We start from the raw sequence: 6595 nt of genomic DNA on the forward strand, positions 1-6595 counted from the left end.
ATGTGCAAGGAAAGTAGTGATTTTGTAGATTCTTTCTGTTGTTTCAATTCCCAAATGGCTTTTAATGGACAATCTTCTAAAAAAATAAGCCTTAATTTGTCAACACCCTCTCAAGCCACAGTAGCAAGAATTTAACAAAATACTGCAAGCATTACCTGACATGCTGAATACTAGGGAGACGTTATCACTCTCATTTATTCCTGTTTATTCAGTTAATGGTTTATTGCCTTCTAGAAAAGAATTGAAGTTGCTATCAATGAATAAGAATATTTAATTAAAACAATGTTTTAATCTTTAACAATGTATGTTAAAGGTTGGCTTTCATAACTTTTACCCATTATTTTTATGAGTATAGTTGCTTTAGTCAATGATTTCTGAGAAGTGAGAGGGGAAACATTTCTTGAATTCCTATCATGTGACAAACCTCTCCCATTCACTTTCCTAGGCTAACCTCTTTTAATGATCACAAAATCCTACAATCATTATAATTTATATGTGCTTGAACTGACACAGAGAAAAGAGAAATTTTGTCACCTTTTCCATGAACATGTAAAACTTCTATTTTTTCCCAATATTTCAGTTACACATTGGATCATAACTCATGGGAATCATTATATGCACTGTTCTAAAGACTCACCATCAGAAAGACTAGTGGTTAAGCCATCAAATTAGAAAGCTGAAAACCATGTCATGCCACAATTATTTCCTTTTTCTGTGTACAATTATTTAGCCTAGGGAGAAGCAGAGATAGCTATTCTTTGTTAATTATAACAATTGTGGCCTGCTACTGTAAAGTAACTATAATTTGGAAAATTGGATATAAGACATATGGGAACTCTTTATACTAGTGTCAGTTTTTTATTGTCTAAAATACTTCCAAAATCAAAGATTAATATTTCAAAAAAAGAAGTCACAGGGTCAAGGATGTTAGTGGGTCAGTATCAGCTGATGCCTAGCCTTTGTGAGGCCCTAGGTTCCATCCACAGCACTGTGAAAGGAATTAATAATCAGCCAACTTCAGAAGATAAGGAAACAATTCTTTATCTTAAACACTGGTAAGTTAGGAACAGAACTGTGTATTTCTTGTTATATTTAAGCAATTGGTCCTTGAGTGAAGTGGTTAGCTTTGTGATGTGTCACCTTGGCTAGACTGAATAACATTTCCTAAAATTCTGTTTCCAGATGTTTTGGTTGGGCTGAATTGAAAGAAAATTCAAGATCTATGCAACGTGAAGCTTGAAGTGGCCCTCAATACACCAAACTGATGAGACCAGTCTTCTCAGGGCTGGATTGTCTGAGAAAGCATTCTAAAGCAAATGGTGGACTCCATCTTTGGCTAAATAGAAAAATTATGATATGCAAAAACCTAGTACTGTGTATTGGTTTTTGTCAGCTAACAAAAACTAGAAATACCTGGGAAGAGAGAAACTCAATTAAAGAATTTCCTCCATCAGATTGGCCTGTGTGCATATCTGTGGTAGATGTAGGAGGGCCCAGTCCACTATGTGCAGTGCCATCCCTAGGCTGGTGGGGCCTGGACTATAGAAGAAAGGTAGCTGAGCAAGCCAAAGGAAGCAAACCAGCAAGCAGCATTCCTCCATGGACTCTGCTTCAGTTTCTCTCCCAATTTTCCTGCCTTGCATTCTTGCTTTGGCGTCTCTCAATGAAGAACTGTAACTTGTAAATCAAATAAACCCTTTCCTCCCCTAATTTTCTTTTGGTCAGTGTTTTAGCACAGCAACATAAAAGCAAAAAAGAATATACTGTAAGAGAAAATTGAGGTTTCTCCAAGCTGCAGGCCTCTCTTTCCAGGGTAAGTCCATCCTGCCCTCTGCGCCTTGAATCCCCCAGCCTCATTCACCTTCCCCTCTCCCCCACAGGCCTCTCCTCCTAGCCTGGGTCCTGTCCCATTCCTTGTCTTGGCGCCCCAGATACCTGGGGAACCACCACTGCTTCCTGATCCTTTGCATCCAGACCAACTCAGTGCCTTCTCGGGTCCCCAGGAGCACTATGGACCTTGCCCCGCCTTCACCTCCCTCTATTTCCCTGGGCCTGCACCACCCACCAGCATCATTCCTGGACACCGAGGCTGAACTTTCCTCTTCCTGATCCTTTGCATCCAGACCAACACAATTCCTCAGTGCAGTTTCCAGGAGCCCTTGGGGCCACTTCCCGCCCCCATCTGCCTTTGCATCTCTGGGTGGCAGGGCCACCACCTGCCCTAGACCAGCATCTTTCTTGGGCCCGTCCCCCAGGCCAAATTCCTGAGGCCAAAATAGGTCCTGGAGGGATCCAGACCTTAGGAGAAAGCCTGAGAGCATCTTATCTTCATTTGACTTGGGCCTCTGTGGGAACTCCTGAAGACAAAAGCAATCTGGCCACTCCAATATAAAATCAAAAGAGAGAACTGGAAACTTAGAGGAACCAGCTTTTCATGCCCAAAAAGTAAACCATAAAGACACATAAAGTTTACAAAAAGAAGCAGACCTAAACTTGAAGGCTTGAGTCTCACACAAGAATCAGAAACTACAAAAGAAATTGACATGTCAAAACCACAGAGAAAAATAATAACATGAAAAAACAAAATAACTTATCCCCACCAAATACCAATAATCGTCTAGAGGAGTACAATGAGTACTCCCTAGAGATAATGGAGGACATGGAACTCAAATAGACATGGAACTGAAAAGAACAATTATAAATATGATAAAAGAATTCATTGAATTTAAAGAAGACACAAATAAAGAAATCAAAGAACTGAAGGAAGATAGGGATAAACTTCTTAATGAATTCAGAAAAAAGTTAGAAATATTGAAGAATACTCAGGTTGAAATGAAGAACGAAGTGAAACACTCAGTAAGCCAATCAGAAACCAGAGGAGAAAGCTTCACCAATAGGATGAATGAAATGGAAAACAGAGTATCAAGACTGGAAGATGAAGTGGACAAACTAGACCACTCAAGCAAAGATTATGAAAAATTTAAGAAATCACAAGAATGGAATATGCAGGAATTGTGTGACAACATAAAAAGACCCAAATTAGGAATCATAGGGATACAGAAAGGAGAAGAATCCCAAGATAATGGCATGGACCAGATCTTCAACAGAATCATGGAAGAAAATTTCCCAAAATTAAAGAAAGACATGCCCATACAAATACAAGAAGCATATACAACACCAAACAAACAGGTCCAGAAAAAAAAACTCTCCACGGCACATCATAGTGAAAACACTACACGCACAAAACAAAGAGACAATACTGAAAGCTGCAAAAGAGAAACAAGTAACATATAAAAGAAAATCCATTAGGATTGCAGCTGACTTTTCAGTGAAAACTATGAAAGCCAGAAGAGCCTGGACCAAATCATTTCCCATTTTAAATGACCACAGATGCCAATCCAGATTACTATACCCAGCCAAAATGTCTATTATAGTCGAAGGGGAAAGAAAAATCTTCCATGACATAAATAGGCTGAAGGAATTCATGTCCACAAAACCATCCCTTCAGAGAGTTCTGGAAGAAATACAAAGAGCTGAAGAAAGGAATGACTATACCCAAGGGGTTGTGGAGAGAAATTCAATTAATGTATAACTAGAAAAGTACAGCTGTAGCACAAATGTAAACAGAAATAAAAATGACAGGATTCAATACTCATCTTTCATTAATAACTTTAAATATTAGTGGACTGAACTCCCCAGTCAAAAGATACAGACTAGGTGAATGGATTAAGAAACAAAAGCCATCTTTTTATTGTCTGCAAGAAACTCATATCACTTTCAAGGACAGACAATACCTTAAAATATACCAAGCAAATGGGACTAAGAAAAAATCAGGTGTAGCAATTCTACTATCTGACAAAATAGACTTTAAAACTATTCAGAAGAGATAAAGAGAGTCACTTCATTCTGATCAAAAGAACAATAAATCAAGAAGATATTATAATCATGGACATATATTCACCAAACTCTGGTGCACCCAACTTCATAAAAACAACACTACAGGACTTTAAGACCCAGATTAATCCCAACTCATTAATAGTGGGGGACTTCAATATCCCACTGACTCCATTAAACAGGTCAACAGGGCAGGGAGTTAACAGAGAGACATCTTAATTAAACAATATCTTATATCAAATGAATGTAATAGGCATCTACCAAGTATTCTACCCAAGCGGCAAAAGACATACTTTCTACTCAGCACTCCATGGAAACTTCTCCAAAATCAACCATATACTAGGGCACAAAAACCTCAAAAAATGCAAAAAGATTGAAATAATTCCATGCATTCTATCACACCACAATGCAGTAAATCTTACATTCAACACCAGAAGCCCTAGTGAACACATGAACACATGGAGATTAAACAACACACTCCTGAATGATGAATAGGTCAAAAGAGAAGTTAAGAAAAAAGTAAAAGTATTCCTGGAACTAAATGAAAAGGACAATACAACACAACACAACAAAACCTCTGGGACACTCTGAAAATGGTCCTTAGATGGAAATTTATAGCTCCAAGTGCCTACATCAAAAATATGGAAAGAACACAAATAAATGACTTAACATTGCAATTCAACACCCCTGAAAAGCAAGAAAAAAAAAAAAAAAAAAACCCAAACCCAACAGACAAGAAGAAATAAAAAATAGGGCAGAAATTAATGAAATTTAAACAAAGAAAACAATACAAAAAATCAACAAACAACAAATCCAAGACCTTGTTTTCTGAAAAGATAAACAAGATTGACAGACCGCTAGCTCAGTTAACCAAAAGAAAGAAAAAGCACCTCCAAATCAACAAAATCAGAGATGAAAGGGGAAACATCACAACAGACACCAGAAAGATACAGAACATTATAAGGGAATACTTTAAAAACCTATATGCTACTAAATTTGAAAACCTAAAAGAAATGGATGGATATCTAAAGGCATGGGAACCACAAAAACGAAACCAAGAAGAGATTAACAGCTTAAACAGACCTATAACACAAAAAGAAATTGAAACAGTAATGAAAAATTCCTGACTACAAAAAGCCCAGGACCAGAAAGGATATATAGCAGAATTCTATCAGATATTTAAAGAAGATCTACATCCAATACTACTTAACTTATTCAAAAAGATAGAAATGGAGGGAAAACTCCCAAATTCCTTCTATGAAGCCAGTATCACTCTAATACCAAAGCCAGGTAAAGGTACACCCAAAAAAGAAACTATAGACCCATATCCTTAATGAACATAGATGCAAAAATTCTCAACAAGATACTTGCAAACCACATGCAGACACACATCAAAAAGATCATCCACCATGAGCAAGTTGACTTTATCCCAGAGATGCAGGGATGGTTCAATATATGGTCAATAAATGTCATAAATCACATAAATGGGCTTCAAGACAAGAAACACATGATCATCTCAATAGATGCAGAGAAGGCCTTTGACCAAATTCAACATGTATTTATGTTCAAAGTCCTAGAGAGAATAGGCTGGAGGGAACATACCTCAACATAATTAAATCCGTATATAACAAACCCACAGCCAACATCATTCTAAATGGGGAAAAACTGGAAACATTCCCATTGAAATCAAGAACCAGACAAGGCTGGCCACTACCTCCACTTCTTTTTAACATAGTACTTAACTCTTGCAAGAGCAATAAGACAACTGAAGGAAATTAAAGGAGTAAAAATTGGAAAAGAGATCAAATTATCCCTTTTTGTAGATGATATGATATTATATCTAAGGGACTCCAAAAATTCCACCTGAAAACTCCTAGAAATTATTAACACGTTCAGTAAAGTGACAGGTTGCAAAATTAACCTACAAAAGTCTATAGCCTTTCTATATAACAGTAATAAGCAATCACAGAAAGAACACATGGAAACACTTCCCTTCACAGTAGCTGCAAAATATATATATCGGAGTAAACCTGACCAAAGACATTAAAGAACTCTACAATGAAAATTTTAAAGCTTTAAAGGAAGAGATTGAGGAAGATATAAGAAATAGAAGGACCTCCCATGCTCATGGATTGGAAGTATTAATATTCTGATAATGATCATCCTTCCAAAAGTCATATATAGATGCAATGCCAATCAAAATCCATGACAGTTTTCACAGAATTGGAAAAAAACATCCTAAGATTCATATAGAAGCACAAAACAACGCGGATAGCCAAAACAAATCTGAGCACTAATAGCAATGCCGGGGGGAATACTATACCAGATTTCAAGCTGTATTACAGAGCCATAGTCGTAAAAACAACATGGTACTGGCACAAAAGTAGACACATAGATCAATGGAACTAAACTGAAGACCCAAATATGAGCAAATGCAATTTCAGCCTCTTGATATTTCACAAAGGGGCCAAGAATATTAACTGGAGGAAAGACAGCATGTTCAGCAAATGGTGCTGGCAAAACTGGATCTCCACTTGTAGAAGAATAAAACTAAACCCCTATCTTTCACCCTGCACAAAAGTCAATTCCAAATGGCTCAAAGACCTCAATGTAAAGCCTGAAACTCTGAAACCATTAGAAGAAAACATTGGGAAAAACCTACAAGATACAGGCGTAGGAAAGGATTTTCTAAACCAGACAT

Source organism: Nannospalax galili, unplaced genomic scaffold (genome assembly GCF_000622305.1).
Source record: "Nannospalax galili isolate Female #2095 unplaced genomic scaffold, S.galili_v1.0 scaffold1014, whole genome shotgun sequence".
Taxonomy (NCBI): domain Eukaryota; kingdom Metazoa; phylum Chordata; class Mammalia; order Rodentia; family Spalacidae; genus Nannospalax; species Nannospalax galili.